Source organism: Carassius auratus, unplaced genomic scaffold (genome assembly GCF_003368295.1).
Source record: "Carassius auratus strain Wakin unplaced genomic scaffold, ASM336829v1 scaf_tig00007763, whole genome shotgun sequence".
Lineage (NCBI taxonomy): Eukaryota > Metazoa > Chordata > Actinopteri > Cypriniformes > Cyprinidae > Carassius > Carassius auratus.
Window position 1 is genome coordinate 665,635 of NW_020523877.1, and position 10,763 is coordinate 676,397.

Here is a 10,763-nt window from a genome sequence, read left to right on the forward strand (position 1 = left end):
CATGCAGCAGCGCAGTCAGTCAGATGGCATTAATCTTGCAGGATTCCATAAATAAACTACACAGAACCCCACACTATTCAGGACAAATACACATAATGAAAAGATGATACAAAAAATTTAATACCTTGAAAAATGGCATTTAAGACTTTGAAATACTTTTTAAAGGCCTACATTTTTTCTAAATTGATTTATCAACTTTTAATTCTTCTTATGATTTGAAATTTGAAGATCACATAGACACCCTGTAGACTGTGACTGCAGTGGAGTCATTCAGGTTCCTGGGAACCACCATCTCTCAGGACCTGAAGTGGGACAATCACATTGACTCCATTGTTAAAAAGGCCCAGCAAAGGTTGTATTTCCTTCGCCAGCTGAGGAAGTTTAACTTGCCACAGGAGCTGCTGAAACAGTTCTAGTCGGCCGTCATTGAGTCTGTCCTCTGTACTTCAATAACTGTCTGGTTTGGTTCAGCAACAAAATCAGACATCAGAAGACTACAGAGAACTGTTCGGACTGCTGAAAGGATTATTGGTGCTCCCCTGCCCACCCTTCAAGAACTGTATACATCCAGAGTGAGGAAAAGGGCTCAGAAAATCACTCTGGATCCCTCACATCCAAGTCACCCCATCTTTGAACTTTTGCCATCTGGCCGGCAAATATCTTTATCTGTGCACAAATATCAGAACAGCAAGGCACAAGAACAGTTTCTTCCCCCAGGCAATCTACCTCATGAACAGTTAAATGTTCCCCACTTATGCTTATGGAATAATAAATGTGCAATATCCATATATTTAATTGTTACTCCTCCAACCTAGTACATCCATTCATCTTACTATATTCTGTTCCATTATAATTTATAGCACAACGGTTCATATAATTTATTTATTTAATTTATTTTATTATATTATTATTTTTATTTTTTATTTTTTTTTCCATTTATTTTTAAATATTTGTCTATTTATATTTACATATGTGTATTTTTGTCTATGTACTGGAAGCTTATGTCACTAAAACATTTTTTTTTCTGATTCTAATATTAAATGTATTAATGACAGACTCATGCCACTTCTTTGTAATTTATTAATATTTTTTATGTAAAATATGCAATACAAAATATAAAATGATTTTTTATTGCTAGTGGCATATAGGGAAAAACAAAGTTCTTCTTGAAAAAGACAAATATATAAAGATGAGAGTATTTTTTCTGTCAATGTTAAGTTTCATTTTAAATGTCTGTGATTCTACCATTTAATCTAAGAGAAGCATTGCTTGAGCAAATATAAACATTAGAGGAATTAATTAAATAATACGTAAATTGATACGTTTATAACGTGAATACTATATTCTTATGTACAAAGAGAATAACACTACCGAAAAAGCTTTTTCAATTGATTTGAAATCAATATAATGGATTCATGAGAAATAGCTGTGTATGTGGTACCAAACCGTGTATCAGTAGCACACTGCGAGCGCGTCTTCTGTGAAAGCACAATGAGCCCGTGCTGCGTTCACATTCCTACCCAGACAGCACATGCACGTCTGGCCGACGTCGACCCAATATCGAAACGTCGGCCTCTATACCTAAAACATCTATAAAACATCGGCCTGGTGGAGGCCGATATAATTTGGTCAGTGCTCTGTTCTCCAGCTCATCAATCGTCGGCCCTGAGTTGGTTCACGACCGCGGGCCGATGCCGCGCTTCTCTGTGTGCGCGTGCCCAGTATTCGTCTCTTTTAACCACCTAGAGAGAGAGAAGAGGATAATCCCAGCGACATCTGTGGCTCTGAGGTAACGTTACGATTTCACTTCAGCTCAATTAGACAAAAAATACTACTTTGTTAATTCTGTGACACTGAAAAAGTACTAGTAATACAGTCTGTGGGCAGCTGAAGAGTCTGGCTCATTTTCAAATAATGTTACCGTTAACTTTTTGAGCCAACGGTCACGGTAGCGATTTTTTTTAACATTGATGTTAACGCCTTAATGCGTTTTCAGAAGTTTCTCGGAGGGAAAATGTAAAAGCGGGTTATTAAAGAGAAGTCCTGACTGCTTTTTCACCGTGTTTTTCACTCTTTTACAGGCTTTCAGAAATAATCCGGTGAAATAATATGGTGAGCTATTGTTGCTGTTGCTTCTGAACTACAAAATGATTTTTACATTTATTATTGAATGAGACTGTACATTATAAATGTAATGTTTTAACTCTAGATGTTTGTTTGTGTGAATGCTGTGTGTGCTGTGAGTCCTGCGCGAGCGGGGAGCAGAGTTGCCATGGAAACGGGGCATCAACACAAAAACCGTTGCTGACAAGCAGTAATCTCCGTCTCTCGCTGCGGTTTACACTGTTTTAGGTAAGTTTAGTCGCTAAAATCACACAAATATTACATACAAATGTTCCTGACACGTTTCTTGCTTGTTATTGACATGTTTCAATTAAATTTATTTTATAGAAACGGTTTAGTTTCTTCGAAAAAGTCCGTTAGCATCTTAGCAGTTTTCAGGTAGGCTAACTATATAGATTGAGCTCTTGTTGATGAAACTCAGGGCTTTTAATCAAATCTTCGTGTGTGTATGAGATATTTTGATGGCACTTTGAATGTTTTGCTGGTGATTTGTCAGTATGTTATTGGAAAAGGCTGATTTACTGAATCGATGACGTCACACTGAGAGTGTAATCGGCTGAAATCAAGTTCACATTAGTTTCGATATTTCATGATAAACAGATATTAATACAAATTGTTCTGTGATTTCAGGAGGACAGAAAGAAACTCTACAGAACAGAAGTGAAGCTCCAAGATTTCAACATTTCTGAAGGGAGATTCTGACTTAGAAATACAGGTGACCTGAAGAAGCTCATGAAAAACATGAATATGCCTTTTTCAGAATACATTTCACCAATTTTAAGAAGTCCCTGACATCATAACGTGAGTCACACTCAACCTAAAACTAAAAATATAGATTGTGTTATTTTAAGATTATATTTTTAGTAGTAGAATATGTATATTACATGTTATTATAATTGTTACATATTATTCTGTCTTTTATCCCCATTTCACCTCTACTCTAGCTTGTTTCCTTCTAATGAACCTGGAACTGCAGAGTAAATATTGTTGACTCTGTGTCAGATTGCTTGGTTTGTTCCTGGACTCTTCAGTGATGTCGATCAGAGTCTGAGTGAACCTCCTGTCAGACAGTGAGTACCGTGGGGTTTCAGTCAGGGCCTTCAGTAAACAACTGTTAGATACCTGTACACATCTTACACATCTCTGTTACAGCTAACGCAGCCGTATGTGTAAAGGTGCGGTCACACTAGCCTTTGAACGTGCAAAATTATTTCGGACGCCGCTGCGAATATGGGCGGGAGCAAGATATAACGGTTTCCCCTTATCACAACATGGGTTAATCTGTGCTTTTATTGTGTCTTTGGCGATGGCGTTGAAAGCGTCTTATTATATTGCACTCTGTCTCTCTCTCTCTCTATAAATATACACACTAAACAATAAAAAAAAATATAGAACGTGTCCTCATTCAAATGTGCCATCTGTTCCTGTTTCCATTGACACTGCGAACCATGCAGCTTCTTTTTTAATTATCTTTTAAATATGTATTATATAAAATATGATGCTGCGCTACGGCTAAAATTAGCACTTCATTTTTTAATTTCTGTACAGAGAGGTCACGCAGTGACGTATCGATCATCTACTGGTCCCACGACTTCACGTGATGCGAATTTGCAGGTCAAAGTTCACCAAACTTGAACTTTCGAACACAGCGAAATGCGAAAATTTTCGTATAAGACTGGGTTTCCGGTCTGACGCATTCGCATGCGTATGAATGGAAGTCAGTGGAACAAAAAGTGCAGTGTGACCGCCCCTTAATGCACATATTATGCCCCACACTGGCTTTTAACAACAATGACGGGGCTGATCAACAACTTCAGCAGTAGGCTAGATTAGTGTGGGTTAAAGGGATAGTTCACCCCAAAATGAAAATTTTCTGTTAATTTACTTTCCCTCAGGTCTTCCAAGGTGTGGGTGACTTTTTGGTAACAATTTATAATAAAGTTCAGTTGTAAGTCACTTTTAAGTGAGTAGTTAATGATGAACTAATCATTTACAAAACATTCATAAGCGCTTAATAAGTGATATACTAATAATTTGTGTACTTTTTGTAAATTCATTTTAAAAGTCATTTACAAGTAATTAGATTATGATTAACTAATTATTTACAAAACATGACTGTGTTCATAGAAATAAATGCTGTTAATATTTTTATCTATGTTCTGATTAAGTTATAAATAATTTACAAGTGACATGAATATACATTCACTAATGATTAAGTAATATGATATGATTTACACATCTTTCATAAGCAATCTTAAAAAAAAATAAAATCACAAAAAAAATCAAACAGATCCTTAATTTTTAATAGTTACTAGTTAATATATTATGAATCACTTATAAATCATTGAAATGTCAACATTGTACTATTATCTCAATAAACAGTATAAATCATACAATCTAAGGTGTAAACTACTCATCAGTTGTAAATGTTTTACAAACTTTGTGGTTTTCAGTTGTGTGTGCGTATGTATGTATATATATATATGTATATATGTGTGTATACACACACACCAACACACACACACACAAAATCAACCAACCTGTAACCGGAAAGTTTACATTTACAACTGATGAGTAGTTTACACTTTAGATTGTGGGTGCAGAAAGCTTTGTAAGTTATTTATAACTTAATCTACAGAACATAGATAAAAATATTAACATCACTTATTAATCATCTATGAACACATAGTCATGTTTTGTAAATGATTAGTTTACCATTAGCTAATTACTTTTATTACATGGCTCTGTGGGTACTTGATTCTGATTGGTCAGTTGCGACATTCCGATGCAAGTTATCCCTGGATAAAAACCTGTAAAATGTAATAACACAGGCTCATCCGGGTAACAGTAGTTGGTGCTGTACTCTTGCTTTAACTATTTTTTTTTATTGGTGGAAGCTGTGCATTTGTTTAGCTAATAAATTATATAAACTGTGTACAACAGTTGTGTACAATTGTTTAATTATGTCATCCTGGTTAGGGTTGGCCTGATTGACGATGTCATCGTCCATTGCCGATGGCTGATAGACATCACGATGCTGCGCCGGCAAACAGCGTCATCAGCTCCAGTATCTCGCCCGTGCATCTGTTGTCATGCGACAGAGAAGTCACGTTCTATAGACAGTTTCTATAGACAGTTGTGAACGTGCTGACAGCTGGTTGCCCAGGCTATGGATTAAAGGTAATACTGTTGTAAGTAGTGTTCATTTTCTCCTAAATACCGATCATTTCACTTCATTAGACCTCAATGTATCACCAGTAGCCACCGGTATTGATTTGGTCTTTTTTTTTTCTGACATCCAAACAGCACCACAGTATTATCAACTAGAGATCAACCGATAGTGGATTTTTCCAATACTGATAGCTAGTTTGGACCACACTGGCCGATACCGATTTATAAACCAATAGTTTTTAAAATGAATACTGAACAAAATGGATACTGAACGAGAGCAGCGGTCGCGCTGCGGGTTCCCGGGTTTGTGTCCATTCTCGGACCATTCCATGTATTTCAACTGTAGAAAAGGTTGTTCCGAGCCGAAACTGACTTCTTTCATATTTTCGACCAATATACAGAAAACTACATCAGTATATCATCATAAACACAAACGTTTTTGTCTTACATGAATGTAAACAGATGAGAAAGAAAACACACACGTACAGTATTTTTGTTTAAAGAGACAACAGCCTAATAAACGCGCTGTCTGTCATTAATGTTAATCAAAGAACAAAAGAAACAAAAGAAAATCATTCACTGATCTCGACTGAATATATTTAATAACTTTAATTGATTAATCTTTATTTTATTTATAAAAAGAAAACTATGCAGTGTTTTTAAACTTTTAATTACAGTTTCTGTACCTGAAATTTTGTTTAGTTGTATTTAGGATATTGCTAATTGATTTTGTTTGTTCATATCTTACTACTGACTGGTTACTTGTCTTTAACACTTTAATATTTTTATTAATTAATCGTTTTTGCTATGGTATTTTTTTTTTTTTAAGCACAGGCAAAATTCCTCTTGCAGTGTTTTGTAAGCTGCTGATTTTTGCTCATGTTATTCAGCTGTAACAGAATGCTTTGTAAAAAGACAGAAACATGTTTGACATCTAAATGTTTGACTTAATTTTTTTATATAATATTTTATTATAAGATTTTTTTTCTTATTGGAATCGAAACTAGGAATCGATAAGCAGAATCGGAATTGGAATCGATAAAATTCAAACGATACCCAACCCTACACACCGAACGCATCACATTTTATTTGCTGCTATTTTAGAACAGTGCATGATTATCTAATCATGCGCAGCGTCTTTGAGAAGTCACAGTTATCACACACACCGGATGTGTCACATTCAATTCAAGCAGCGGTCTAAAACTGTTTATTTAATCACCAAACGGACATAAGTTTGCTTCAGGAATGAACTATGTGGCATATGTGTTTAAAGTTCAGTGTTAAAAAAAAAAAGAGCAAACGGAAAGAAAACACGCAATCTGTATTACAGCTTTCTATATGAAGCATACAGACTGTATTAGAGCCACAGAAAGACCAACGTTTTTGCTGTAAAATGCACAATACATAATTTATAGCCTAGGGTGAAGTCATTATGTAAATTTACAATGATTTGAGATTAATATAATGTTATTTAATAGAAAACTATGTGAGCGGCTGCATTTAAACTCGCGTCTGAAGTTTCCCACTCTGTGCAGCGCACAGTGTCACATGGCAAAACAAACGCAACACGGAAAAATATCTCCATGGATTTTGCAGATAACCGATAGTTCTACAAATCAACTATCGGTGCCGATTAACCAGCAAAACCAATGAATCGGTCGACCTCTGTTATAACAATGTGCATGATACAATACTCATCAAATAATAAAGAACTCTTTTCATGTCCCTTGACTCATATTAAAAAGTAATCACGGCCAACAAAATAACTTGTGCTTGGTGTTAACTGTTAGCCACTCATAGCACTCGTAGTTGCAATCTTTGAAATGGTGCATAAAAATGTTGCTGGCCTTCAGTTTAGGTGTAGGTCTTCCTTTCTCAGTTGTAGGTCTTCATTTCTCAGTTATTCTCTTTTTGTCTGCAAAATAGCACTTTAAAAAAGCATTTTAGTAGATTGGCAACCAGGTCTGTAGGCTGTATTTTCTTTTCATTGAATTTCACTTTCGTACTTTGGAAATCCCTGACTAAAAGGGCAGTCTAACGCTGGGGTAGCACTGGGCACGTCTCTAGACCCAGAGGGTGTGCTGTCATTGAATGTCAAAATTTTGATTGGCTGATGATTCTGTCATTAATGCTCGTAACAAATCAGATGTGACTTCTTTCATCAAAAGGGTAGTGCTGGCCATAGACTTTTTGTAATGTAGGATATTCCAGGTCAACCTCAACTAAACTAATCACAAGCAATTTGTGAACATTACACAAATGTAAATGATAACTAAATAGTCTTTAAAAGCTTTTTTCACACAATTTTGTTTTTTATAGGGCCAGCAGAGCCCTGCTCACCCTGACGGCCCACCGCTGCTGTCAGACAACATCTCCAAGATGCTAGAAACTGCAGGACCAGTAAGTACAATCTTGAACATACACAACTGTATCATAAGTTTGGGAAGGTATGTTTTTTTTGTGTTTTTGAAAGTCTTTTATGGCAACCACAGTTTAATATATGAAATGAAAACAGTTCACTACAATTTAAAATAATAGTTTTCTATTTGAATATATTTAGAGAAGTAATTTATTCCTGTGATGGTAAAGCTGTATTTTCAGCATCATTACTCCAGTCTTCAGTGTCACGTGATCTTCAGAAATCATTATTATATTCTGATTTGCTTCTGAAGAAACATTTCTGACTATTATCAGTGTTGAGTGAAGTGTTCCTTCACTTTTTCAGGATTCTTTGATGAATAAAGTTTTAAAACAGTACAGTGTTTGAAACAGAAATGTCTGTTTTAACTTTTGATAAATGATAAGACAGTGATAATAATTGAAAAAGTTTATTGAGCAGCAAATCAGAATGATTTCTGAAGGATCATGTGACACTGAAGACTGGAGTAATAAAAATTAGCTTAGATCACTGAAATAAATTACATTTCACAATATATTCACGTAGAAAACTGTTGTTAAATTGTAATATTTCACAATATTACAGTTTTTTTACTTGCTTTTGATCAAATAAAGGCAGCCTTGTTGAGCAGAAGAGACTTTTCTCAAAGACGTAAAAAGAAAATCGTACTGACCCCAAACTTTTAACGGTAGTGTAAATTACAAATATAATGTTCCACCCACTGAAATGTGTATTCCATTGTAAAGAGATGCCTGTTCCACAAATATTACATTTACAGGGATCACGTGAAACACTTCATATAAACTGATTTTTGAGAGCATTAGTGGCAGTGTGACGATTTTTATTTATTGATTGGTGAATTGGAAATGGATGTGCGTTTATTAAACCTACTTGTGATTAAATCAGATATATATACATATATATATATATATATATATATATAGCAAAATAAGCTCAAATTGAGGCAGCAGCATCTATGGTGCATGGCCTGTAGTGAGGTCACTAAATTCTAACACCAAGAATTTATCAAAGTCCACTAAAGGAAACAAAACCTATTGGTATTTTACTTTGAAAATAGCCTTCCAAATAATATTTGGGGCTCGGACACACTTTTTTTGTTGTTGTTTAAATTAAATTAAAATACATTGTTTAATATTCACACAACACATATAATAACCATGCACTCCAGTTATATGTGATTAAATAAATAATATTTTGTCTGAAATAATATGAACAGCAGCATCTATTCTAAACTTTCTCCTTTTTATTTCCTGTTTTTATCTCAGGATGGCCATCCCAAGGTTTCTAGAGATTACAGCAGCTCCAGACTGAATCCAGACTCACTTGTGAAGACTTCAGACGACACCAACGCTCACAAAGACTACAGATGACAACTGTACATGAACACACAAAACATTGGACACGCAAAACAAATATTATCCTTATTTTGCCTATAAGGGTAAATTTGATGATTTTCAAACTGCTTTATTGTAACGTCTCTTATATCTGTAAATGAACAATATTTAGTTATGTGGACCTACATGTCCCCTTTTATTTGTAAGCATCACTTTAAAAATGTTGAAAGATAATGTTAATGTTAACTGAATACAAAACTAGAGACTTGTTTAGTAAGATTTTATCAGAAAATATTTTTGAACTTTTATCATGCAACATTTTAATTGCTTAATTAGTATTGTTTGCCTGGTTTTATTTTGTGTTTATGTAACTCTTTTTAAAAAGTTCTTGGCATAAAGTTCGCATGCGATGCTGACAGCACTGAACACATGACTTTTTATTATGAACTAGATGGTCTTCCCAGTGAGTCTCAGTCATCTCTGGCTTTTTAAACTGTAACCTTGAAACATGCATTTCCTGTAAACCTACTTTGAAATAAGTATTGTCAAAAGGTGCTATACTCAAACAACATTTAACCATGCAAGTACTGTAGTAATGGTTATTTTTGTTTTTACTATGGGTTTACTGCAAAAGCTGTAGTAAAATCATGGTTAATTTTCAAAAGACTACAAATAATCCCGAATTATCCACTTTTGATCAAAGCATCTGGTAAATGTTATTGTATTTGTACATGTAATATGAAATAAATGAAAATATTAATAAAGTTGCGTCTGTTCTTGAGAGTGGTGTGTATTGTTTTATTATAAACCAGCGGTGGTAGCCGCGGGTGATCCGTAAAGATTAGCAAAACGCCGGTGAACCGCGTCCACGCAGAGCGGCCGGGATGTATCGTCTCAGCATCGGCCGGAGAGCATTTCCGATCAGAGGCCGACGTCGCCGAGACATCTTGCCTATTAGCAAACGCTTCCTGAGCGATATCGTCCCGATGGAATTTTGTAGGTCGGCTCGACATCGGCACAACGTATGTGTGCTGTCTGGGATATCTGCAACTTTTATCAAGTTCACTGATAATTATGCGTGCATTTATGAATTATTATCTTAATCTATAATGAAACAAGGACGAAACATATGCTTTGTTTGTTTAGAATGGAATGGATCGCAAATAGATCCGAATGAAGAAATGAACCAGAGTAGAAAATGTTTTTTTTTTCCCGAAAGTTAGGCTAATAAACATGTTGCATTCGGCGGCCTGATTATGTCATTTTTTACGTTAAATAGCCTGCCTCCAGTTTTCCTCACCTTGACTAATTAAGAGGCGATACTTGACCGGCATATCATCAAAATGTCCGGAAAAGGAAACCTCTGCCGGTCACTTTGACCGGCACCATTTTTTTCTAGCGGAAACTCTGATATATATATATATATATATATATATATACAGATGAAAAATAATCACATATCAATAAATCATATGCCATCATATAACGTAAATGATTAAAGAGGTCATATATAGAGGTCATGACAAGTAATAAAATCAAGAATAAAGAATGTTTTAAAAATAAGCAAGTTCACAATTACCTTATTGTAAAATGAATGTCCTTCACACAGCTTCTTGAAAACTTTTTAGGGTGACACTTTATATCTTTAGAGTGACAATAACTTTGAAGAGGAATCAACAGCTGTAACGGTGTGGAAAAGCAGTAGCATATCAGTA

The 10,763-nt window shown here is 35.0% G+C and overlaps 1 long non-coding RNA gene across 6 annotated transcripts; it reads left to right on the forward strand.

Moving 5' to 3' along the window:
• Window positions 1-1,548: 1,548 nt before the first annotated feature.
• LOC113071655 (uncharacterized) lies at window positions 1,549-9,194 on the forward strand. 6 transcript variants are annotated; one of them, XR_003280188.1, is made up of 8 exons: window positions 1,556-1,789; window positions 2,082-2,112; window positions 2,210-2,352; window positions 2,755-2,925; window positions 3,069-3,194; window positions 5,104-5,315; window positions 7,615-7,695; window positions 8,980-9,191. It is a non-coding gene; the product is annotated as an uncharacterized LOC113071655 (long non-coding RNA). The 6 variants fall into 6 exon arrangements; XR_003280189.1 differs by having other exon boundaries at window positions 1,558-1,789; window positions 2,245-2,352; window positions 8,980-9,190; XR_003280186.1 differs by having other exon boundaries at window positions 1,552-1,789; window positions 2,082-2,352; window positions 8,980-9,192.
• Window positions 9,195-10,763: the final 1,569 nt, after the last annotated feature.